This window comes from Myodes glareolus, chromosome 8 (genome assembly GCF_982192425.1).
Source record: "Myodes glareolus chromosome 8, mMyoGla1.1, whole genome shotgun sequence".
NCBI lineage: Eukaryota > Metazoa > Chordata > Mammalia > Rodentia > Cricetidae > Myodes > Myodes glareolus.
In genome coordinates this window covers 7,158,183-7,185,911 of record NC_142033.1, presented here as the reverse complement: position 1 = coordinate 7,185,911, position 27,729 = coordinate 7,158,183, and the positions used below count along the sequence as shown (strand labels likewise).

The window sequence follows — 27,729 nt, the reverse complement described above, 5'->3', positions numbered from 1 at the left end:
AATGCAGTGCAGGGTGGGTGTGAATTGATTTGTGTGTGTAATATGTAATTTGTATCAATAATGCTGGCACAAAAGCAGTCAATCTGACCTATTTTCCCAAATTAACCAAGACTGGGATTCTAAAACGTGGAAGCCTATTTTCCCCCTCAATGAAAACAGCTGTAGCGTTGACCTCATCAGGCTCAAGATGGAATCCATGACTAAATGTTAATTAGTGCAGCTGAAGTGAAGAAAGGTTAGTCCGATGTGTTGTGTTATTTGTTTCCCCCCGGGGAGAACACGCTGTAAGAAACCTGACTCTGGTTTGCCCTATTAGAGCCCTTTTATTCTTCCTTCTTAGAGGAATACCCCGATGGAACCAGATTCCAGATGTTGCAGAGGCTTTGAAGTGTCAGTAGAGGAAATCTCTTTCTCTATTTATCCTCTCACACTCGGGCCTGCTGGCTTTTAGACCAGTATGGTATTAAATAGGTGGCTTTGGCTTTTTATCTCCAGTAATAACGTCAAGAGTCTGTCTACCCAGTCAGTCTGCTGGTTGTCCGTAGATCGTAGCTTTTAGAAAAGGCTCTGTTGTGAGGTGGGCATTCTTGAACCAGTGTTAGAGTGCCATGTCTTCAGGTCTAAGACACTGTGAAAAAATTGTTCCAATATGTTGTGCCCGATCACATGTCTTATAGACAGTGCACATGCTATAGGGCCTATGATACACTGCATTAAAGACACTGAAGGCTACGTGCTAAGAAGTCTGGAGTCTGTAAAAGTGTGCAGGGAATTGGGTCTCAGTGCTGTTTCCGTAGCAGTACTTACAGGATTCTCACACCTCCAGTGGGACAGGTCGCTGTCTAAATCATCAGTGCTGTGAGTTAAGACTTACAGTTTCGCATGGTCTTACAGAGCATGGAGAGATTTGTGACAGCCGTGCTTTCAAAGGGAACCTAGAAGCACACAAGCTACTTTGAACGTCAACTGTCTTTGTTACTAACTTCAGTAACTGGGCTTTTATTTCTGCAAAATGACATTCCCAGGCAAGTTCCTGTGTGCTCAGTGTAAGAATATGGAGATCTGTTGCATATAGTAAATGCTAGATTTTTGAAAAATTAGAATTATTTACAAACAGCAAGACACTTGCTTTATCTTTCCAAATGGGAATGACAATATGATATTTTCCAGTTTTTCCAACTGCATGACATTTTAACATGGGAATTTGAGAGGTTACAGTGAAATGTTGTCATTAATCAAAAACTGAAGGGAGAAAAAATTGGAAATATATGGCTGGCACTTTGTATTACATGTATTTGTCATATATGCATACATATATATGTATATGTGGCAAATCTATATTCTATATTGGTTATCTCTGTAGATAACCACTTTGTTATCTACAAAACAAAGTGTTTTTCACTTTGGGAAATCTACCTTACATTTTACACATAATAAATACAGAGCCAACATACCTGTCCTTGTTCACATATATGTCAAACTCTAACTACCCGAGATATGTGAGTGAATATGAGACACTGAAATCCTTTAATCCCATTGGTTCCTGGTGATTTCCCACAAAGCTAGTGAAAACCTCTAGCAAGCTCTTTGCTATTTATACCAACACTCTATACATGTATACAGATTTGCGGGAGAGGGCAGTTTATTTTCACATAAATTACAGCTTCATAATGTATTCCAATATATGGATTTGGGGGGTTTTTTGCATTCGTTTGAGATGTCTAAAACTAATAAAAAGAAAAATAATGAATTTTCGACAGAATTGGGAAACTTGCATCTTTGTACATTACTAATTCATGTTCATTTGCATATCACATTTCTATGCTGATGTTAGACTTGTAAAATCCTAACTGGGAAAACAATCCACTCTAAATAAGTGTGGATTTTTTTATAGATTTATTAGCCCTGAAATGAGCTATCTTCTGAACAATGCCATGACTTACAACATCTCACTTCAATTTTTCCAATTTCTCTACTTTTTTTTTCAAGAAGATGTTTGCCAAATTGGCAAATTTGAAGACTATACAGTCAGATGTGCCAAATTTTAGACTGGAGGGAATGTTTCTGGCCAAGTACTAAGCCTTTGGGAAATGTGATTGAGAAAAGAATGTTGTCAAATTCTTTAATTGAAGAAAGAAAATGTAACTGGTCTTTGCTTCTTAAAATGTGTTTGGGTTTAGCTTTCCGTGTTTTATTACAATGAACACACTGGTGAATGGAGCAAAAATACATTGATTTTCTTAGAATCGCATCCCAGGAAGAGTAAAGGGGAAGGCAGACTCAGCTAAAGAGGGGCAAAGAGAAAAGGGAGCTCTGCACCCTTCTAGGCGGGAGCAACATCTTCACAGCCCTGGCTGAAACCTTAATACTCGGCACCCCAGGCACACAGCTGCATGTATCTGTGATGTTGCTGAAGACGGCGCAGCCGTGTCGAACTGTTGCTGCTCTGTGAGACTTTCCCTTCTGCTTCTGTGGCTGGTGGCTAAAATGGGGAGGGGAGAAGAATCCTGCCCTGCTTCCTTCTTCTTCTTCTATGCCTTGGTCTCTGGATATAGGGATCCTGGCCCACGGATGCTGTTACTGGAATATAGCACCTCACACCGCCAGGTCTTTTTGCTCCCCTTGGAATGGTAATACTTTCATGGTGAATTCATAGGGTTTTCTGTGTTCGCAGGATTGGCAGCACATGCACTTCCCATGGCAGGCTGCTTCCACTGTGTACGTGGTCCTTTTGGATGGAATACAAGAGTACTTACTGCCCACAGCTTTCTTTCTGAGTATTTAAGCAGCCAGCACATTTGTGTTCCTAGGCCTGAAAAGGGAGGAAAACCCGGCTGTTTCCCCGCTCCCATATCTTGTGCTCTTGTGCTTTTCTCTGAGAGGCATCAACCAGAGGACATAGCTGGGCCAGTGACTTGCCAGCTTCAGGTTCCAGCAGGAGGCCTGACCTTGGGAGAAGTAGGAAGATTTCACAATTTACAAGCTGTGTCCTTGCATCTTCCTGACTTCCTTAAACAAGGGTGTACTGTGTTTTTTTTTTTTTCTTATGTAATGAGTGCCTTGTCTCCATGAATCATGTGTGACATGTCTATGCCTGGAGGCCAAGGGGAAAGAAGAAGGTGATGGATCTCATGGAACTGGAATTAGAATGCTTGTAGACTACCATGTAGGTGCTGGGAACCAAACCTAGGCCCCCTGCAAGAGTAGCAAGTCTTTTTAAGCACTGAACGATCTCTCTATCCCAGTTTTCTGATTTTCTATAGCTGGCAGATAGTCTTGCATATCCCCCGATAGTTTGTACCTATCGTGAAGCCATTCTCTTACAGAAGCATGTCCAGGGGGCTGGAGAGATGGCTCAGAGGTTAAGAACATTGCCTGCTCTTCCAAAGGTCCTGAGTTCAATTCCCAGCAACCACATGGTGGCTCACAACCATCTGTAATGGGGTCTGATACCCTCTTCTGGCCTGCAGGCATACACACAGACAGAATATTGTCTACAATAATAAATAAAATAAATATTAGAAGAAGAAGAAGAAGAAGAAGAAGAAGAAGAAGAAGAAGAAGAAGAAGAAGAAGAAGAAGAAGAAGAAGAAGAAGAAGATGTTCAGTTTCCTAGTCGTGTCTTGTAACCACCGTGGCAGGGCTCTCTGACTTGGTTTCTATCCTTAGCTTGGAAGGGATGCAACTCCACATAACATCCATGGTCAGCCAGAGGCAGGGCTTTGTCTCTAACTTGGTTTCTGTCCATAGCTTGCAAAGGATGCAGTTTCAAACAGCATCCATGGTCAGCCATGGGCAGGGCTCCATAGAGCACCTCTGGTCTTTTCAACTTAGAATCTAGGGCTTTAACAGCACTGTGTTCTTCAAGCGGGCGTCCTTCAAGGCCACTCTAGGACAACGCAGAAGACGTGTTAATACAGGCCCACCTATAATCTTAGAGCAGAAGACGACGTGTTAGTACAGGCCCACCTATAATCTTAGAGCAGAAGACGTGTTAATACAGGCCCACCTATAATCTTAGAGCAGAAGACGTGTTAATACAGGCCCACCTATAATCTTAGAGCAGAAGACGTGTTAATACAGGCCCACCTATAATCTTAGAGCAGAAGACGTGTTAGTACAGGCCCACCTATAATCTTAGAGCAGAAGACGTGTTACTACAGGCCCACCTATAATCTTAGAGCAGAAGACGTGTTAATACAGGCCCACCTATAATCTTAGAGCAGAAGACGTGTTAATACAGGCCCACCTATAATCTTAGAGCAGAAGACGTGTTAATACAGGCCCACCTATAATCTTAGAGCAGAAGACGTGTTAATACAGGCCCACCTATAATCTTAGAGCAGAAGACGTGTTAATACAGGCCCACCTATAATCTTAGAGCAGAAGACGTGTTAGTACAGGCCCACCTATAATCTTAGAGCAGAAGACGTGTTAGTACAGGCCCACCTATAATCTTAGAGCAGAAGACGTGTTAGTACAGGCCCACCTATAATCTTAGAGCAGAAGACGTGTTAGTACAGGCCCACCTATAATCTTAGAGCAGAAGACGTGTTAGTACAGGCCCACCTATAATCTTAGAGCAGAAGACGTGTTAGTACAGGCCCACCTATAATCTTAGAGCAGAAGACGTGTTACTACAGGCCCACCTATAATCTTAGAGCAGAAGACGTGTTAATACAGGCCCACCTATAATCTTAGAGCAGAAGACGTGTTACTACAGGCCCACCTATAATCTTAGAGTAGAAGACGTGTTAATACAGGCCCACCTATAATCTTAGAGCAGAAGACGTGTTAATACAGGCCCACCTATAATCTTAGAGCAGAAGACGTGTTAGTACAGGCCCACCTATAATCTTAGAGCAGAAGACGTGTTAGTACAGGCCCACCTATAATCTTAGAGCAGAAGACGTGTTAGTACAGGCCCACCTATAATCTTAGAGCAGAAGACGTGTTAGTACAGGCCCACCTATAATCTTAGAGCAGAAGACGTGTTAATACAGGCCTACCTATAATCTTAGAGCAGAAGACGTGTTAGTACAGGCCCACCTATAATCTTAGAGCAGAAGACGTGTTAATACAGGCCCACCTATAATCTTAGAGCAGAAGACGTGTTAGTACAGGCCCACCTATAATCTTAGAGCAGAAGACGTGTTAGTACAGGCCCACCTATAATCTTAGAGCAGAAGACGTGTTAGTACAGGCCCACCTATAATCTTAGAGCAGAAGACGTGTTAGTACAGGCCCACCTATAATCTTAGAGCAGAAGACGTGTTAGTACAGGCCCACCTCTAATCTTAGAGCAGAAGACGTGTTAATACAGGCCCACCTATAATCTTAGAGCAGAAGGCGTGTTAATACAGGCCCACCTATAATCTTAGAGCAGAAGACGTGTTAATACAGGCCCACCTATAATCTTAGAGCAGAAGACGTGTTAGTACAGGCCCACCTATAATCTTAGAGCAAGTTTCTGGGAAACTCATCCAGACGGAGAGTTAAGGCTCTTTCTGGCCGTGCTCTCTGGAGATGGCTCACTGAGAGAATGAGAGGGTTGGACTGGGCCAGGCAGAACTATCTGCCTGCCGCTGCAGCTGAGGCTGTATCTACACGTCTACAGAGCTCTGAAGATGGAGTGTCCCTTGGGGTTACTCAGACTCAGGATCTGGTTTTTATTTTCTAAGATCAACTATTCCTTGGTTATAAAACAAGATAAATCCAGACCTTGTGAGTCCCTGAGGCACTGGAGAACATCTCATCTTCTTTTCCATGAATCTTTTCTCTTAGTCCCCACAGTTCCTTGATGGAAGCGATATGGTTACCTCCATTACATACATGAAGAAACTGGTACAGGAAAGATAATTTGCTCAAGGGTGATAAGCTAACACTGACTGCATTAACTGGAGTCTGTAAATATATACACGTATTCTTCTACTTGCCTGTGTGAGAGATTCTCTGTGCGTATAAAACAGTATGTTGCTGATTTACAGGCAAAGTTTCAGGAGACTATAAATGTGTATGAATGTAATCATGAGGACTTAAAATGAGTAAGCAGCATATTAGAATCTGGACCATATTTTCTGGAACGTAGGCATGTGAAGTTACTTGCTATTGACCAAAATAGATAACCAGAAATGTCTCTTCATCTCATCCATTAAGATGGAGAGTTTCAACACTTGAGGTGAGAGTAAGCATTTTAGTTTATTTGAAACTATTGACATATTTAAAAGCATCATAAAATGAACACTGGGTGAAGATGCCTACAGACTCATTGCAAGCCTTCCTAAGGTCGCAACAGAGTGTCAAGAAAATGCAGAATGGGGGCTGGAGAGATGGCTCAGTGGTTAAGAGCATTGCCTGTCCTTCCAAAGGTCCTGAGTTCAATTCCCGGTAACCACATGGTGGCTCACAACCATCTGTAATGGGATCTGGTGCCCTCTTCTGGCCTGCAGGCATACACACAGACAGAACATTGTATGTATACATAAAAAATAAATATTTAAAAAATGCAGAATGAAAATGCACTTGCCAGAAGTGTTCTGACCTGATGGGAATAACTCTCTCCAAGAACAAAGTGGAATGAGGAATGGAGAAATAGTTGCAGAAACAGAAAGGCCTGTGTGATCCCTCTGAGGCAATTGTCGTCCCTGGAAAAAAGTTCCAATCCTTCAGGAAGAGAACAAATCACCATTTTCTTCCCCTTCCATCATCACGATGGAGTTATATCCTACACCCTCACACAAGCATATAGATTCTACAAATTTTAATAAAAATATATCCATTCTAAGTATTTTCCATGATTTCCTAGGATCTCAGTGAAAATCTAGTAGAAAACAGGGTTGTTCAGAAAATAGAATAAATGTAAATGTATTACAGATCCTTTTTTAATTAAAAGTGTACAGAATCATGCTTTTTTTTTTTTTTTACTTTGCGAACTTCTTTTCAATCATGGACATGGGCGAAGTGCAATGGTTGAAATCGAGGCCCAGAGGCTTTGTTAATCACTACAATCACTACCTTCATCTTTTAATTCCTGCTGCTGCTGTGTTTAGATGCTGTGCCCTCTACTTCCTGTACCAGCTCTGTAGCATGCTCACATAAACACAATAGCTTCCCATGGATGCTAGCTATTGGCCAGGGTAGGAAGTGATCTCCATCAGACTTTACCTCCCCAATTTGATTGCTTTTCCTGTCTCACATCATGAAACTCCTTGGGTCTATATCACACATTTCCACAGGAACATGTCCTGGCTAGGACATTTCATAGGTCTGGAGTCTATAAAAGTCTGTTTACCAAAATTTGAATCTGCTCAGACAGTCAGTACAGCTGTGTTACGTTACAAGCCAACTGAGTAATAAATAGTTCTGACAGATATTCATGGTGTCTCTGGGAAAAAAAAGATTTGGCTAATTTTCTAGTTTGGGAAGGTAATTATGCAATATTGGCAATGAAAGTTTACCAAGTCTTGTCTGTGTTTGTGACTCCAGGATTGAACAAATGAAGTCGTTTGATATATTAACTTGCTATCATTTCAAAATACAAGTCACAAACTGGAGTGATGGATTGATGACTAAGATTTTGTTGCTTTTCCAGAGGACCCAAGTTGGATTCCCAGCACCCATTGTACATAACTCACAATTGCCAGGGAAATCTAATGCCTTTGGCTTCTTTGGTGCCCCAACATACACATGTACAAACCCACACACAGATGCACACATATATGTAATTTAAAATAAAATAAAAGTGGGGGAGAACTGTGGTTGGAACGTAAAATGAAATTAAGATAAATAAATAAGAATAAAATAAACAAAATTTTAAAAGAAAGTCAATATTTGGCATTTATATAAATATGGGGATACTTTAAAAAGATTTTATTTTTAATTTTGTGTATTTATGTTTGTCTGTGTACATGAGTTCAGTGTGTGTGGAGAACACAGATGGCATTGCATCCTCTGCAGCTGGAGTTACAGGGAGTCTTGAGTTACCAGATACAGATGCTGGGAACTTAACTTGGATCTTCTGCAAGAGCAGTATTTGTTCTTAACCATTGAGCCACCTCTCCAGCAATACTTTCAATAGTGGTTTAGCTGTAAGACTTGGTTATTGTCAGGATCCCTATGCAAATATGCTGCTAAGGAATCTACTTGTACAATAGTGGCTGTGTCTTAAACTCTCCCCTTTTATTTAAGAACTATACTAGAATCCATGCAGTTGTATTTGCCCAAGAGTGGTGGTGACTATCTCTGTCTGCCCAGGTCCGTAGGCAGCCCTGCACTCTTCTGTGGGGTGTGCATTTCATCTAAAGAGCCAGAGTAGGAGTTGCTTACGTTATGAAGGCCGAATCTGCGCCAGCACTCGGAACATGAAGTCAATACATCGTTTCACTCAGCGTGGGGGCTACTCTGCATTCTTTTCTTTAGAACAAGTTTAGGGATTTTGTTTTGCTTCCCAGTTCTCTTCCTACATAAAATACCTTGAGGTGTGACTTTGAAAGAGGCTCTTTGCCCAGCACAAAGAGGATGCTTTAGATGTTTTTTAATGCTTTGGCATTCTTGCTTGTATCGTTTGAACCAGCAAGCATTTAAAGAGTTTGTGAGCCTATGAACAATGTGAGCACTTGCAAGTGGCCACTCGGGAGATGTGTAGGCGGGGAGTAAGTTTTTACATTGAGCACGTGCTGGTCCACTCCCCAGCACTGTGTGCTAGATCAGGGATCCGTGAGCATTTTCTGGAAAGAACCAGAGCATTAAGATTACAAGCTTTCCATGGTAATAGGGTGTCTGCCCCCACTGCTCTCCTCTCGTATAATGACACAAGCTGATGAGTGTGGCTGGTCAGGTCCCAATACAACTGTTTTCAACAGCTCTGAAATGTGGCTCCCAGTAATATATGTGTTAGTACTGCTATTTCATCCCATACTCAGAAAGTTAAGGTAGGAGGATTACCCTAAGTCTGAGTCCTCTTTGTGAGACATAGTGAACCCCAGGCCAGGCCAGGTTACCGTGAGAACTCCTCTTACATAAAAACAAAAGTAGAAAGACTGAGAAGATATCTCAGCTGGGAAAGTGCTTGCTGGTGACTATTAAGACCCAATTCTGATCCCTGGCACCTAGTACGAAGCAGAGCATGGTGGGATGCCCGTGTTTCCAGTGCTGGGAAGACTGGGGGAGCATGGTCCTGGCCCCCACTGGCTGGCCAGCCTGGCCTACTTAGCAAGTTCACCCCAGTAAGAGATTCTGTCTCAAAAAATTAGGAAGACAGTTCTGAGAAATGATATCCAAGGTTGACCTCTGTCCTCCATATGAATGTGTACAGTCCCTTCCCACATGAGCATACACAGGAGTGGGGGGAGAGGAAGGGAGGGAGGGAGGGAGGGAGGGAGAGAGAGAGAGAGAGAGAGAGAGAGAGAGAGAGAGAGAGAGAGAGTTGCTACAAAAGGATTGCTATTAATTTGAGGCTAACCTGACTATGTCATGTGGTGTTCTAGGCCAGCCTGGGCTACAATGTGAGACATTATCTTAAATCAACCAAACAAAAATGAGTAAATAATTTGATTTAATTATAAAAGAACTGCTATTTCTCTTTTGATTCCTGTTATAGTCACTTAAAAATGTGAAATATAGACAGTGGGCCAGATTTGGCCATGACCACGGCTTTCTAACCCCTGTGCCAGATTTTAAAAAAAGCCAAACTATAAAAAGTAGGATGAAGACACAAATAGAAGTCTTTACTGATGCCACCCGAGCTGGGATCAGACCTCTGAGACAAACTGTCTCGGGCACAGCATTGCCTTGAGACAGTCACGCAGTCACGCTTGGGAGAGTGACCATCAACAGTTTTATTTAGAAGAACCATCTCTGAATATTATACTAAAATACCATGTGATGCTGAAAATATCAGGGACCAAACTGAGTTTGTCTCTGCTTTGATCCAGTTCCTCCAGCGCTGTACCTTCTGGCCACAGCTCAAACCTGTGTGACTTTGGCAATGATGACTGCCGTTAATAGTTGACTGGGTGTGCTTAGAAGCAAACTATTTCCCATATACTTCATTTAGTCCATCCGAGTTGGGCAAGGATCGGGGACGTTCTGAACTGGAAGCACTCACAGGGCTAAGTGGGCTTGGAATCTTCTAAACATTTGCTTTTGCACATCCATCAGCATCCTCCAGTGCCCAGGTCCTCTCATACAGTAAACACACATCCCTTCTATGGACAGGTCAAATGAATTTAACAAACTTCTCTCCTGAGCAGTTGTCAACCTCTCCCTGCCCACCCTTCACCCCATTGAGATGACTTTAACACCAACAAGAGGAACACCTCCATCAATTCCTATTTCCTGTTTGCTGAAGTTACGTGCATATATATATACATTTGCGGTCTTGGGTATTGATGTATGTCAGGCTTTACCTACAGTGGTATATTTAGTGATGTGGTCAATATCACTTCCCTCAAGGACAATCAGAGATACATACTCAAATTCCCAGTACTAATACTGCGGCTTCACCCCCATCTGAGCCTACAAGCCAACTTCTGCCACCAGTAAGAGCATAGATAGGTATATTCTCTAGAATATACTAAATAGCTAAGTGTTAGGAACACCGAATATAGCCAGAAAGAATTCAGTCTCGAAAAGTCAGCATTCACATAAACTGTAGCTTCGTCTGTCCCAAGTATTCACATTTGCTGACATTTTTTATTTTCTCTCCTCTTCTTGGAAGCTATTGAGAAGAGAGATGGTGCCTGCTGTCCTCAGTGTTCAGTAGAGAACCATCGTATAGTGAACAGCCAATGCATGTCTGCTGGTTTAATGAACAAAAATGTTCATTTTATCTGGTGGAATGACGGTACTGGGTTAGTCAAGATGAGGACCTTTCGAATCTGAGTTATTGAACTGGATCATAGCTGCTTTTCCCACTGCCTTAGGACACCAGGGACTCCAGGAACTGATTAACTTCTCTAGCTCTCTTCTCTTCAAAAGCTAGTCCCCACAGCCTCACATTGAGTCCATCACCAATACTACAGCCAACCGTGTCTTTTATTACCTTGGTGACAGAAGCTATTTGTTAATGGGTTATTTGCCTGAATAGCTGTATTTTCCTTGCTCATTGTTCCTAGTGCCATGGTCTGAATTATGCATGCTCAAGCTGCATGGGCTTACCTGCCTCTTTCATCCAGTAATTGAAAAGGGCTTTGTAATTGAACAAGGCTGAGAAAACAGGCAGTAAAAGACCAAAACAAATATCAGGGCTTGTCCTGTGAATGGAGTTCCTAGGGCAGTTTTCTCCTGTGGAGGTACATCTTGAAGGGCTTAGCTGGGAAAAAAAATCAGCTTTGAGTGACCCTATGGCTGGTAGTGAGAGCAGCCAATAATTTAGAGAAACCTTACTTCTCGGGAAATAAATATTTGAGAAGATATGAGTGTTCAGCAAACAGCTGCTGAGGAGTGTGCGGGAATTAGCTGTAAGAAGATAGGCAAATAACTGAATCCATCCATCTTCAAAGTACCGCACCATGACGTCAGTCCTAGAATGGTCAAGGGTATGGTTCACTGGGAGTCTTGAGAGGTCTTGTGCATCCAACAATGTGCAGTCCTTCCTCTCAAGAATCCTGAACAAGAAATAAGACAATAGGCAGCTGAAGGTAAAATCACCAAAGATTTGCAAGAACTATGATTTTATTTATTTTTGTTTGTTTGTTTGGGGTGATTTTATTTTAAACATTGCTTCATCCCTAAGTTTTCTTGAGATGGATGAGGGTAGAGAAAGCAGATTGAGCTTCACTTACCAGTGGAGTTAACAAAGGAAGAAAATGGAGCTGTTTGTGTAAGGAAAATGTCCAGGCTCCCTGGAGGCCAGTGTGGGAAAGGGATTGAAGACTGGGTGTTCTGCATCATCAGGATGAGTGATGAATCCCTTCCTCAGACTGCCATGCTGTGGAACAGTTTTTGTACACTGTGTATTACTTTCATTGTGTATTTCATGTGTATTACTTTAATTGGTTAATAAAGAGCTGACTGGCCTATAGCTGGGTAGGAAGAGAGTGGATGGGAGAGTCAGACTAGGAGGAAGCTGGGAAGAAGGAGGGTAGAGTCTGAGGAGTCACCAAGAGATGCAGAGGAAGCAAGACATGCTGGAGGACAGTAAAGCCATGAGTCTCATGGCAACACATAGATTAATAGTAATGGGTTAGTATAGGTTGCAAGAGCTAGTTAATAATTAGCCTGAGCTATTGGCCAAATATTTATAATTAATAATAAATATTTAAGTGGTTATCTAGGAGCAGCTACCAGCACACAGAGAAACCCTGTCTACACTGAGGGAAGATAGAAACATAAGGAGGACCAATATCTTAGGACAAAACGTCAGGTGACACCATGCCTAAGTCCTGGTGTAGAGACTAAATAGTATTGAACTGTATCCTAAATTTGGCAAGGACTTGTGATATAAAAGGGCAATGAGGACTTCCCAGAGTCAGTGAGTCTGCAGCTAGAATTTAAAAGTACTACTGGACTTTGATTTGAAAACTGTAATGGTAAGAACTTCAAGCTGAGAAAATACTGGCAAATGTAAAAAGATCGCCAAGTGGTACAAGTGCCGCAAATAAGGAAGGGTGGTACCAGGAAAGTGTTGTCAACTCTGATGTTTGTTCATCCATAGACTTTATGGTATGCAGGCGTGATTTGGGGGCTCCTCTTTTTATAGGGCCAGTCAGAGGGACCCCAGAAAGTTTCCTGGCAACAGGCTATATCATTCAGCTAATTTTGTAAAAGAAACAAAGAGGTATGTGCCCATGAAACCTAAGAATATTAAGCTTCATTTCAGACTTGTATATTATATTCCTAGTATCAGCCAGCTGTGACCAGCGGACCTTGCAGGGGAGTCACTGGACTGTTGTCGGGGAAGAGCCTTGACTTGGCAGATCCTCTGATCCCATCCTGAAGCTCTCCCTGGGAACTGTAAAGTGAGCAGCACAGGTTCTAGACCAGCCGGTACACCCGTGACAAGGGGGTAAACAGTGCACAAAGATTTCTTACCTTTCTAAAGCTGTCAGAACTAGGGAACTTAAGCTAAGTTCTACGCAAGAGACATGTGTTTTCCAGAATTCAGGAGACAGAACCCAATGTCAAAGTCCTGACTGGGCCATCCCTTTTGGTGGGGTCTTTTCTTGGATTGTACAGATACCTGCTCTGTCATATTGTATTTTCATAGGCTCGTGTTGCTCTGCCTTTTGGTGTCCTGCTTTCCTCTTATGATGACTTCGGAGGCATTGGAGCGACATCAACCCACACTGACCCATTCAGCTTAGTGACCTCTTCAAAGAGCCTCTCTTCCAGTTTGAGAACTTAGAATTCTTAAGTTCAGTGTGTGTTTGCAGGAAGCACACCTCAGCCCATTCTAGAATACCCAACCCATACCAAGGGGAGATGAGGCTTGAGGACCCTTCATCTGTTAAACCCAGACCCTGACATATGTGTATCAGGCTGCAGTTCAGCACCTGACTTTCATCCCATAAAGACTGGAGGCCAGAAGCACAAGGACCATGAAAGTGGGGCCTGCAGAAAAAAAAAATACATGCGTTCTCTTTCCTGGATAAAGTCCTCAGATTTATATGTTTTCAAGCCTTTTGCTTTATTTTTAACATTCTGCCTACAAGAAGTAGACCGGACAACCAGCTGGAGTAGTCCTGTTATTTTGATCTTTTCCTCTTGTTGTAGAAAGACTGGTTTTGTTTGGGAATGAATTCCTTTTCCAAAGTGGTACCCAGTGCATTAAACACCCCTGTGCCACGTCCAGTCAGGGCAAGCAAACCACCATGAACTTTCCCTTCTTCTTACCCAGCAGCCCAAGCCTTCTGCTGTGACTGACCAACATGTTGCTGAAATGGTGAAGAGTCAGGAGCATCAAGACAAGCAATTAAGGCTTCTTGAAAACAATTAGCGCAGGGCACGACATGACGCAGGGCTCATTCCTTCAGCACCAATCACAGAGTCTTCCTCTCGAGTCACTATACCTGGTGTCTCACTTCCTTGCAGGAATCACAGAGAGGTAATGACTAATTCGTGCTTGGAGCCTGTTTGATGCTGATCTGTTGCTGTGATTTATCCTAATGGGCTCTTTGATTGAAAGATAAATACCTCATTTCACGGAGGCAAATCAATTATTATTTCAATAGTTTATTTATTGTCTGTTTTGTTTTCGACTCCTACATAATTGTATGACCCACTTAAGTTTATACGTATTCCTCAGACTAGCTGGACCCAAATAGACAAAACTTCCATTTCCCATCTTATCTCCTTCCCCTGCTTTCGAACTAAGAAGCTGCCTGTTCCCTTCCTTGTCTTCTTTTGTCCTCGTTGTCCTTCTGTCTTTCAAGTCCACTCACTCCGATCTTTTCAGGAACTATATATGCTCTATTGATGTCTGTTTCTTTGTATGTAGCTCTGCCTCCTATGGTCCATTACTCTCATAAACAATTCTATTGAAAAGCACATTAATCTCACACATCTTAAACTGTAAAGCTATGAGCATTTAGTAATACCTCGAATTAAATGCTGAGTCGTCTTCTCTTGACCACGCTTCTCTCAGTAACCGTCAACTTAGCTTTCTTTTCTCAACAAGCATCCTTTTACAGTCTTGTACAGTTCATGTTGGTACTTCAGTCCTCTTCAGCTTCCTAAGAAGGTTCTTTCTTTTTAATGTCATTGGTGTGAGCAAATGTTTCTGGGTACAAGTATTGTTTTTGTTCTAATAAGATCTGCCTATTGCAATTGTTAGGCATAGCTGATAACTCCCTGATTCTCATATTCAAGGACATCACACCTTCCTGTGCACGTTTGTGTGTGACATCAGCAAACATTACAAAATGGAATTATCAGATGAGAACAGTGTATGTGAATGTCTGCAAGCCTGTGTCCTTCAAATGAGAATGATGGTCTTTGTATGTTAGTTCCTGGAGATTCTGTCTACTTGTCTAGCTTCTCTCTCATCTCTACTGTGACAGCGGGCCCTTTCAATTCAATGCCTTCTCCTTTTTGCCCTGAACAATTAAAATGATCCCCCCCCCAGTTCTGTTTATTCTACACACTATTGCTAAACTGAGTCTTTTTAGATTTGGCCTCACTAGGAAGTCTGGCCTTGAGTGCAAGATGCCCCTGCCACAGCCTCCCTGCAGCTGGAAGCACAAACAGTCTCAGCATTGTGTTGTTTGTGGAAGCCTTTACTTTTAGACTATCTTAGTTGTGTATGAAAAGCAGAGAGAATTTTCATATGCAAAGTGATGTTTTATATCCAAATATAACCCTCCCCTCTTATTTGAAAGAAACAAAACAGAAGAGGCTAGAGAGATGACTCAGCCGTTAGAGCGCTTACTGCTCTCACGAAGGTCAGGTTAGTTTCCTAACACTTACATTATGGCTCAGCACCATCTCTAACTCCAGCTTCAGGGGTCCGCTGCTCTCTTCTGGCCTTCATGAGCATTAGACACGCATGTGTTTCACAGACACACATGTAGGGAAAACACTCCTATAAATAAATCTAATGCTTTTGAAGTCAGACGAGAAAGCCTTTATATAAACTATCTCTGGTATCTTTCCCTCTTCTCTGTGGCTCTCACATCTATAGCCACAGTAGGCTCTCAGGTTTCCTGATATCCACACTTCACTCATGTAGGCACCCTTTGTATGTATTTTTTCCTTACTCTGGACTGGCTCCTTCCCAGTCACAAACAGGGCAGGCTAACTTGAGCTCATCTCCCCAATACAACCTCAACTGTGCTTCTTATGTATTTTATCATTTATGTGTATGTAAGTTTGTCTATGTACGTATCCATGAGCATGTCTATGTATATGCATGTACATGAGGGTGCTGGTAGAGGCTGGAAGATGACGTTAGAACTGAAGCTTCAGGTGGTTGTAAGTTGGCCAATGTGGGTTCTGCAAGAGCAGTTCTCTGTAAGAGCAGCCAGTGATCTTAGTCGCTGAACCCTTGTTCCAGGCCTCATCTGTGATTCTTTAGGATATGAATACCTAACTGAGTCTTCTAATATGTGCCATTCTAATTAGAAAGCTCATATGCTTTGATTCTTCTGACAAGAATACTAAGTTCCATGAAAACATGGAAGACAATTTGCTCATCATCATGTTTTTAGCAAAATACCTGATAATATTATTTAATAAATAGTTATTAGACAAAGGACGGAAAGAAAGAAGGAAGGGAAAGAGGGATGAATACTCAGAATAAAATCAGTAAATGGTAGACTATCGGTAGTACGTGTGTTACAGTATCTTGGTAATTCAAGTCAGGCCCAATGTTTGTTTCAACAAACATAGCTAGAATCAGGTATGTACAGAACTGGGCATGGTGGTACATGCCTGCAATTAGGAATCCAAGACAGGAAGATTTCAAGAGGTTGGGAAACATGGCAAGGACTTGATTCAAAAATAAAATGAATCAGCTGTAAAACATGTTATAAGTCATTGTGGCTTACCATCTAAATGAACATCTAGTAGAAGTAGTCTCCCCCAAAACATTTTAGTAAACTCTGATAAAACCCATCTTTGGGGGATCTCTGGCACTATTAGGATGAGCAGATAGGAAAGGTGGCTCTCTTTCTGGGCAAGGTAGAGTGTATGACTCCCTGCAATCAATCCCCTGCCACCCAAATGAGGACGGCGACCTCCATGAGTGAGACCCAGGACCCTCTCTCCACCTCTACTTCTACTTACCTCCCAGGGAAGCAACCCTAGTTATTTCTAATGTACTGAAGTCCAAGGTGAGTCTTCCTAACATCTCTTCTCACCATTTTCTGTCTGTAAATGTGTGAAGAATCAATTGGTGTGAAAGCACTCAATGAAAAAGAAATAAGATGATTTATATTCCAATGTTAAAAAAAATGAGTTTCTTCTGTCAGACTCCATTGATTTCCTTTCTTGTGTGCTGAAAGTTCATCTCTGAGTCACAAGATGACTGCTCTCCGCACTCAGAACGAACTGGTGAGCCTATCTGCCCCGCTCAGTCCATTGTCTACCTGTTGGCCCCCAGGGCATTTACTTGGCGGGGAGGGGGGGCTATAACGTGAATGGCTCCTTTTGCACACCATGAAGAAGCCATTTCATTCCCTGTCTAGAACACAACACCTCAAGGGCATCGAGGATGCTGCCAATGAGACTATTGCTGCTGAACCAATGCAGGGGAGCTGCAGGCAGGAGTCTGCCTCTGTGTTCAGTCTAGTGACCAGTGACTCAGTTACAAGCCAGGAGCCAGGAGCAGTGTGGCCCAGGATATTGATCATAGCTGAAAATATCACCATCCATCACAGGAAATTACTTGGGGCGGCAAGGAGATGATAATAAATATAGCAACTATGTGAATCCCAGACCCTCTATGTGTTCTCATAGCCATAGCATTTACAAATTCTCCCTCATCCCCAGGTTCCTTTGTTTGAGGACATGGAAGAGGTTAGGCTCTTGCTATCTGCCAACAGTGTAAAGAAATTATACTGGAAGGGTCAGTGGAGAGGGTTCATGACAAAAGGAAGAAGGATGGCTCACACTCTCAGCGTGGCTTTTACTCTGTATGAGACCAATGACTGTGTGGATAACCTGTGTGTCAAACGGGGCTGAGCCTCCTGAAGCACAGTGTATCACTGAAGCCAGGAACTGTACCCTTTGAGTCAGACAAATCTCTTGGAGTCCTTAGCCAAATAAATATTGAGGAATACTTTTTAAGAGTCGCCTGATAATATAAAGTTTTATCTTTAACTGCAAATAACTAAATCAAACAGGAGTAGAGAATTTTTTCTGCACATTGCATCCAGACGTGAACATGTCCCTTTTGTGATACGAGCCATACTGTGTACTTTTGAAGGGTGATTTGCTTGAGATAGTTCCAAAGTTATTGCTCACTGTTTAATTACAGAGAAACAGAACACACCAATGAAAAAGCCTCTTGACATTTCCTGACACCTGTCACATATTATCTAGAACACAAATACACAACAAAATTGTAGAGGTCTCAGTCCTCAGCATGGGTAAATGTCTATAGTTGTAGATGCGGCTCAAATGAGTTGAAGGATGTGTGATTTTCTTTTCTTTCCTGCTTCCTTCCTTCCTTCCTTCCTTTCTTTCTTTCTTTCTTCCTTCCTTTTAATCAGTTTTTTGAAACAGGGTTTCTCTGTAGCTTTGGAGTCTGTCCAGGAACTAGCTCTTACAGACCAATCTGTTCTCGAACTCACAGACATGAGTTCTGCCTGCCTCTGCCTCCTGAGTGCTGGGATTAAAGGCATGTGCCACAACCACCTACCATGTTCTTATATTGTAAAGGATTCTGCAACCTGGCACAGATAATACATCTTTCCTTTCAAGAATTAGTAAGTTTTGTGTATTCATGCTAAGTATTATAGGGAAGGAACTCAGTCTCCTTCTATCAAGCTGTCTTGGCATCGTGTGCGAAACACAGCACCTGTCCTTTGCTGGAAATACCTTTTTTATTTTTAATTCATGCAGGTTTCTTCCTCTGACAGAGTAAACTGCAGATAACACAAGACCAGGCATGTTTCTTTCAATGCTTAGTTCTTTATTTTTCAATAATTCCCTTCTAGCCTATTTGCTGTCTACCTCAGTCCCTGGGTGGATGCCCAGTCTCTGTGATTGGAACACCATGAATTGAATTTGGATGTTATTAAATGATCAAAGATAAAAGGGACATTTGGAGACCATGCCATATCTGGCTTTCTGATGGTTGATTTTGTTAACATCCCTGTGTCTCCCATCTTGTTTTGTTCTAGGAGGACAATTTGGTCTTCTCGCCTGGCTCTCCTCTATCCTGCCTCCCCCTTCTCTTTCTTTGTTAGCATCCTTGGCCTTGAATATCTTGAGTCCCTTGTAATTTTTTTCCCTGTAGTTTCTTTGCTGAGTGGTCATGAACATGAGAATCAATGTGTCAGCCACTAGTGCTGATTCAGTTACCAAAGGATGACTGCACTCAGAGACAGATCTGCCTGGCCTGTCTCTTTATTCTCACAGAAGCCACGACATATCTCTCCTAGATATTTTCACCTACTCTCTTGGAATGCACATTCCACCAAAATTCTAGAACGTTCATCCTAAATCCATCTGAACTAAGTCCCTACTGTGTAAAACCTTCAGCACCTCCCCTTCACACTTAGCAGTCACAACTAGCTCCATGTCAAATCTCAAAGTTGCAGAAACACCCCGACTCCTGCTGCTGCCCTTGTCAGTCTTCCAGTCATACTGGCTTTCTTTTGACTCTCCGAATTAAGTAAGATTTCTCAAATAGAAGAATTTTATTACATGTCAGTCTTTATAATGTTCTTGGTATATTGTGATCATATGGAAATTATGGTCATCGTTGTGGCTTTTGTTGGAATAAACTGGGTATGGATCTGAGAGAAAAGTCTGTGTTGAGGTCTTATTGACTCAGAATTAAAGACAGTGATTAAAGCCAGAAAATCAGCTCAGTCCATCCAAGTACGATCACATATACTTATAATCCTAAAACTTGGCAGGAAGCAAGAGAATGTGGAACTCAAGGCCAGTCTCTACCATGTAGTGAGTTTGAAACCAGTCCTGACTATGTGGGATTCTGTCTCAGGAAAAAATAAGTAAAACAAGACATCCAAAACTCTCACAATGTCTATGTGCCTGTCTTTCTGTCTGTCTGATTCTGTGGCTCATGTGGGGAATCAAACTCTGGGCCTTGAACATTCTAGACATATACTTTCCGTTGACTTATAGCCCAAGCCAGGCCTTTATTTTCATTTTAAAATGATGCGGGAGTCCATGGTTGATATCAATATCATTAAGATTGTACGTGCACTTTTCGAGCAATGGCTTTCTGATGTTTTCGGGTCAGGCTGCTTCCATGTACCTGGATGTGTGTGGCTTGAAAATGAACAGAAAACTAGGCAGCAAATCAACTGCTGTGTGGCTGGGAGGTGGAAGAGAAGATTTCTTCCCACTTGGATACGTCCATTTATTTCCCTTAAAGAGAAGCTATGGGTATCCGGCCAGTAGTAAAGATAGAAACAGAATTGGGTTGGCTGATCTGGTGATATTTTTGTGCATAATTTTACAAACTATAATTCTCTTACATCATTTGATGATTAAGTTAAATACCAAACCAAATAGAAAAAAAAAGAAAGGTCTGCTCTTTAAAAGCTCATTTCTGTTGAAAAGGTGATGGAAACCATGGCAGTGATCAAGAGTCTGTGTTCTGTTGGCCAAAGCTGAAGTGAAAAAGTCAATGGCTGGAATAGATCTGCCCTAAAGGAGCCAGGACATTTGCTGGGTTACCATGTGGCTTTGTAGGCATCTGTGGGGGGGACACCATCTGGCACTATTTGGCGGGACTTGGTTATCGGGGTGCAGAGGGAGCCACTGCCCTCAACTCTAGAGGCAGATGCTAGAACTGACCAAGGGCATGCTTTCTACTGGAAGAGAAAAATGTTCATTAACTCGAGATGTTGATGCCCTTGCTCTGTTACCCAGTACCCTGGAAACGGAGAGAAAATGAAAAGAGTAGACATGTGGAAATAAAGACAAGAAATACTGATCCTTTTAACCTGTCTATTCACCCAAGCCTGAGATTGACTCAGCTCAGTGACTGAGTGGAACAGGGTACCTGAACTAACTAAATAACAGACTGTAAATCACATGTATGCCCATGGTAGACACTTGGATAAATAATGACAAAAGAATAGGTATGCATACAATTGAATTAATTTATTAAGTATCTGCAAGAGGCAGCAAGGCATTAGGCAGATTTTCACAATAATGCCATTTGGGTAAATTCTTTGATTAGTTTCAGTTTTCAACTATAGACACTGAGGTGGGATAAGAAAGAGCAAGCTGCATCTCCAGGACAAGAGTCATCCCTGATCTGCGTGGTCCTAGAGTATGCTGTGTTGTCTGGTTAAGTTGTCTTTATAATGAGTTACTTCCAGTTCTTTTCATATTGCCTGCTAATTTATACATTTCTCCCATCCCAGTACTAACCAAGTACAACCTTGTCTTGCCTCAGAGAAGATCAGGTACCCTCACTGTGGTATGGCTGTAGGCAATCTTATATATTACTTAGAGGGAAAAATCATGTTTGAGTGTTGTTATTTGTCCTTGCTATTTGCACAACACTTGTGAACAAATAGGTGCCTCTGTGGCTTTTAGTGTGTTGCTTAAACTTGTTGATATTTAGATATTTACAGTAAAGAATTATGAAATTTCCCATGGGACACCTGAATTAATAAAATATTGTAAGCCCCATGGTTCAGATCATGCCTGGGACCCATTATCATGAGTAATTGCTGCTTATGTAAAGATGCATCGTCAGGAACTCTGCACATCAATTAAAATGAGAGCTTGTGAATCCCTAAGCAATGATAGATGGTTTTTCAACTTAGGTTCATCAAGGAACAATTGAAAAAAAAAGGCAGACAGCATTGTAAGTTGCTGTAGATAGCAGCCACCAGGAATGGAAATATGACATAGCAGAAGAACATATTCCTGCAAATAAGATATTTAGGAGACTAGAAAAACTGAGTCCTGGAACATGAAATTGAGGAACAAATTTAAATGACTTCATCTAAAGTGTGTGAAATGGTCAAAATCTGGAAAGATGATTCCGCAGTTGAGGGCACCCGATTGCTCTCCACCCAGCTGCTCTCCACCCGACTGCTCTCCACCAGACTGCTCTTCAGAGGGCCCAGATTGCACTCCCTGCATCTATCTGGCACCTCACAACCATCTGTATCTCTAATTCCAAGGAATCAATTGCCTTCTTCTGTTCTTCATGGGCACTGCATGTGCCCTGACGTACATGCAAGAGAAATACCAAAAACATAAGAATAATGTATAAATGAATTGTTCAAAATATTTTTAAAAGTTAATGGCCAAAGAAACAAAACACAGAGAAAAAAGAATTTTCACTGCCTTAGAGCCCTAGCTGTCCATCTTATTCTGCTTGCCACAGTCACATAGGTAAACTGAGGCTGCCTACAGGTGGCACAAGAGCTGACTACCACTCCATCCCTTCATCCTGTATCCAGGGAAACAGAGAGATGATGACCTTAATCAGTTTAATTTACCAATCAGCAAATGTCTTAGAAAGGTCACAACCTTCCATCTATCTCAGCACAGCAGTGTGATCTCGAGGGTGAAATCAAACTGATAAACGGCCGGGGTATTTTGCTATGACCCAGATCCCAAGCCAGTTATCACTGGTCCTAAGAACTACCACTGTGATTTTCATCCTTACTATTAAAACGCATATTCTTTAAGGGACCCATTCATTTCTAAGTCCATCTGCTGTGCTTGTTCTGATGATTACCTATGGCTTCAGCTCTACCTAGAGATTCATGGAAAATGCAGAAACCATTTTTCACTTGTAAACAAATGCTTTTCATTTTGTATGAATCCAGAATGGTTCATGTATAATTCCACGGTTTAAACATATTTGGCATCAAACTTCAGTCCTGGAGAGCCAAGGTGATCGCTTATGTGTCTTGGGATGGCTGTTTGTTTGGCTTCCAATGTACTCCTGAATATATGAACCTTTATAATTCTACTTTTAATCCCAGTCACATCCTTACCTTGTCTGTACATGAAATTGGCAAGAGATAAGTCACATAAGCCCTAAAAATATTACTCCTACAACCAAAGCTCAATGAGAATACATATTCAGCATGTTGGTTACTGAACGACACTCTAATGCTGAGACCAAGAGAGAGGAGATGAATACCATGAAGCTGAGAAACTAGCTGGCTGACTTTACCACAATGCCTGGCCCTGTATCATTGGAAACAAACCACACAGTCCTTTGTGTCATTGACATTCTTGACTAATGGAACGTCTGAACAACTCATAATAAAATAGGGGTGTGTGTGTGTATGTGTGTGTGTGTGTGTGTGTCTGTGTGTGTGTGTGTGTGTGTGTGTGTGTGTGTGTTTGTGTGTTGAATCCTAGTTGCCGTGGTTCCAGGAGACTTTCTAGCTCTTAGAACACTTTTGCTTTCTTATGATCGGTGCATCTTTCAAGATAAATTTTTCCGTGCATGCCACTATAAACTTTTAACTTAGAGAATTCTTACTAAGTATAATAGTAAGTAGAGGAATTAGCCAGCTGGTGCAAAGTACCATATGCAAAGGTTCCCACTAAACAGCCAGACAAGTCAAAATATGCCTTTCTTTTGAAGAGCTTCTTGAACTTTCGTGTAGCCTTAGTATTTTCCATCATTACTTTGACATGGCATTTAAATGTGGGTATGAGTTTAAAACTAGGTCCTTTGGTCAGTAAAATAGTTGGTCACAATCAATATAAGTACACCAGTTTCCAGTAAAAGGAGGAGAGGGGAGAGGCTTAAAAATCTCAAGTATTTAGGAGGGACCCGTTTGCATACTACATGGTGTGGGAAACCTGAGAAGTGATAACACAGACGCCGGGCTGAGCCGTGATCTAACTGGCTGCAGAGCACCAGTGTAATTGTAAACCCTGGAGGAAATGCTCTCTGAAATGGCATCCGAAAGTGTCTTTAGAAGGACAGTTTCCTTTTAAACTTCCACAGGTTATCCCAATGCCTAGCTAGCTTCGAGGTTTGATACTCCGGAATCAATTTTCCCAAACCCAGGTCCTTCCTTCCCTTGGAGACCGAGACAAGCTGACAAATGGACACAATCACACATAAAAGGCACACTAGCATGCAAACCAAGCCTAGGGTGATAGGCACACTAGCATGCCAGCCAAGTCTAGGGTGATAGGCACACCAACATGCAAGCCAAGTCTAGGGTAATTTTGTGTGTTTTGTTTTGTTTGGTTGTAGGCTTGGAGATTTTCCAGGGTGGCTTAAGGGGTGCAGTGTGAGCTGGGATGTAGGTGCTGTTGTGTTTCCATTGTGTGTATTGCTCAAGTGGGTAAGAGAGAGCAGAAGAGGGAATTAGCAACCGACTGTTCAATTTCCAGGAATAGACAGGCTGGCCTACAAACCCCCATTTTGTCAAAAGTTTCCTCTTAGTGATTCCGATCCTAGCTTGTGCTATGCAGCCCTACACTCCCCATTTTCTTTTCTCCAGATTTAGCCAGCCAGCCTGTAGACCCACTGATTAGTTCCTAAGCCACCCAATTCCAAGAGATGCATTTGTCATTGTGATATTTGTTGTTTGGACTGCTCTTCTTCCCCATTACAAAATTTCATTCTTTAAAATATCCTTTTTGTGCCCTACAAGAGGCTGTAGATGGGAGAAGCTGCTTTATACTTCTCTGGCCTTATGAAGTCCCCTGCATCAGGAGGGCACTCGGGATGTTCTAACGTGAACGTAGTAAGGTAGATCTTCAGGACTCCTGTTTCGGTGTGACCATATCACAGTGGTGCCTCTTTGCCAGTGGGTACATGTAGCATGACGGCCGGCTTGTTGGGGTTTCCGTCCTGCCTGGTACCCCACAGCTGGCAAATCCCAAAGAGAAATCACACACAGGACTCCATAAGGTTATAAACTGATTGGCCCATTAGGTCAGGCTTCTTATTAGTCCTTGTAACTTATATTAATCCATTATCATTATCTATGTTAACCATAATGGCTCAGTACCTTTTCCAGCTCGGCAGCTTACATGTTTCCTCTCCAGTGGTCTGGGCAGGAATGGCTGAGGAACCCCTGCTTCCCAGAATTCTCCTGTTCTCATTGCATCACCTCCACTTCCTGTCTGGTTTTCCCATCTATATTGCCTGCCTGGCCAATCAACGTTTTATTAAAATATGATTGACAGAATACAGACAATTCTCCCGCAGGTACAAATGACCATGGTGTAGCTGTGACTTCCCTTCATTTAAATCCATCCTGCACAGCCTTAGAAGCTGATTTTCTACTTTCAGAGAAATGCCTTGAGCAAACCCGTCCCTAATGTAAGCTCTTTTATTTTGTTATGTCTTATCGTCAGCTTGTTTACCTTGGTTTCCAAACAGACAATATTAGAATGTTTCCAAGGACAATAGATCTAAGTTTAAAAGGAAAACAAGCAAGACAAAACCCTTGTTTGTGAGACTGTCTTGGCAGCCCCCTTTTGGTTCGTCGTGAGCAAAGTGAAGAACCAAGGACATAGCAAACAAAAAAGGAAAACAGACCCAACTACGTCATGACCTCACAGTAGCCTAGAATTGAGCTGGAGTTTAAAACAAACACATTTTTAGTGTTTGAAATAAACCAGAATAGAGCAATCTATACACATGGTACTGGAGTAAGTGAACAGGGTGTTTGGTAGAGGAATAGTGTTGCAAGATATTGTAGAATACTTTAAAATCAGAATAATAAATCAGGTATCCTTAAAAAAAAACTAATTGGGCTCTTAGATGCCCATTTCTTTGCCTATCTGGGTTGTGACAGTGTGGACCAAAGTACAGAAGACACGTCAACACTGCCCTCTACAGGTCACTCGAGGCACTTTCTTGCCTTAGACGGCAAGTGGCTGGCTTTAAAGGCATGCTTAGTTGGAAGAGTGTATCTGACACAGGTATGGGTTTTATCGATTAAGCAACCTGGGCCATCTCCACCTTCCTACAGTGAAAACAAATGCTGCAATAAGTTACATAAATGTTTGCTGTTTCTAGGAACATGTGATGTTGAGAGTTCTTAAAAGACTTTTATTCTGTGATCCAATAGGAAATCAGACACACACTATTGGCCTTAAGAAAGCATTGCAGAATGACGAAGAAGCCATGGAATAGGTGAGGTCTGCAGAATGAGCTAAGACAGAAAACTGCAGTGTGGCCCTGAAGTCACACGTTTTCCTGCTGAAGAGGAAGCATAGCAAGCATGGTGCTCCAGTAATTAAAACGAGAAAGTGGAAAGGGCATGTGACCCCGTCTAGAATACTAGCCAAATACTGGGGATTTTAGGTGTAAGGTGTGTGTGTGTGTGTGTGTGTGTGTGTGTGTGTGTGTGTGTGTATAAAACTGTAGGTATGTTTGAGAGACAATGAGAAATGGACAATCATATGGTTATAATATGGGAAATCTTCAAAAAATGACTGGCTTGTAAAGCAAAGTTTCTAGAGAAGAAACTTGTTTCCCTCACCAGTGTGGAGAGAAGGTCAGTGCCTCTCCATGCACACAGCAAAACCAAAGGGGTTCAAGGTCAGAACTGTTCCGATGCTGTGAACCTAAGCAGTACCCCAACTCTGTCCCAAAAATAAGATGAGGGGAAGCCAAGAAAGAACTAATGTTGATCTCTGGACTCCATATCTGTACCTGCACACATGACCACATACCCACGGGGACACACAGAACGCATACAAAGCAGTAGAAGGCAGCCAGTTTTGGTTTGCAGAAAGGGGGAATTCTTCTGAAGTATGCAGGAAAGGTCATCACTGGGTCTCAGGGTAAACGAGCCGTCCACTGACAGCTCTCCGGTAGGAATCGTCTTCGTGTCTGTCCTTTATCTAGTCAGGCTGACTGTCTCCAGCGTGGCCAGGCGTGACAACCCACAGTTCTGCTGCTATCTTCACCCTCCGGCCACAGAGACTGAAGGTTTTTTTCTTTCCAAAGCTTCCAGGTTCGGGACTGCAGTCCAACACGAATGACATGCTGTGCCTGTAGCTCCACAGCTGTAGCGTCCCTTCAGAACCAAGTAGTGAAAAATAGACCGAATGTGTTGCCGTTGGATTACGTTCTAAATGTGGGATTAGAGGGTCCTTTAATTCTTGTTCCATGGGCAGCTACAGTTCAGTGTGGTATTCAAATTGTTAGATTTGGTGTTCAAATTGCTTGGAATTCAATAAAGTTTCTGTGCCCACTGGACCCTAACTGCCATAGGTCATACTCTTGAGAAAGCCCCACACCTTCCTACTTCCAAAGGCAAACTAACATGCAAGCCAAAAGCCATTCTGTCCCCTGTACATGAGTAAGTTATTACCAAGGCCCAAGGAGATAGGTCAGTGGGCAGATAAACTGCTTGTTGAGCAAATGTGGAGACAGGGGTTCAGATCCCAGAACCCATGGGATTTTGGTGCCATAGCACACATCTCACACATGGGTAATCCCGTCACCTCTGTAGTGAGATGAAAGGCAGGGACGGGAGAGTCCTGGAAGGTCACACGCCTGGGGTATGTCACAGCAGACAAGAGACCCTGCCCTAAATAAAGTAGAAGACAGGACTTGTACCAGAGGCTATCCTCTGACCTCTACGTGTGGACTGTAGGATGTCCTTGTGTCTTCCACCTACATGTGAACATATATGCATTCTGCATAGACAGATGGTAAAAATGTTTAAAAGGAAAATTACTATTAATGACTGTGGCAGTCAATAAATCCAGATGCCAAAGGTGTTAGTTATTTTTCTGTCAATGTGACCAAATGCTCTAACAAAAAGTAACTGGGGAGAAGATCTTTATTATAGCGAACAGCTCCAAATGTATTGAACCCATCATGGTGGGGAAGACATGGCAACAGGCAGGGAAGAGGTAGTGATGGGGCAAGAAACTGCCTGATTGCATTTTATCCACACATGGGGGGCGGGGGAAGAGAGAGAGAGAAGAGAAAACAGGAAGTACGGCTAGGCTAAAAACTCTCAAAGTCTACCCCCAGTGACATATTTCCCTCAGCAAAGCCCCACCTGGTAAAAGTCCCATCCCCTCTGAAACAGCACTGCCCACCCATGGGGGTATTCAGAGACTTGAGCATAGGGAAGCCGTTCCTCATGTGAATCATCACACTAAAGAGTATTCGGGTCTGCT

General features: G+C 42.3%; 1 protein-coding gene across 1 annotated transcript in view; it reads left to right on the top strand.

Moving 5' to 3' along the window:
• Window positions 1-27,729, top strand: part of Arhgap24 (Rho GTPase activating protein 24) — a 416,575-nt gene that overhangs the window by 194,125 nt on the left and 194,721 nt on the right. The gene's annotated exons all lie outside the window — the stretch shown is intronic.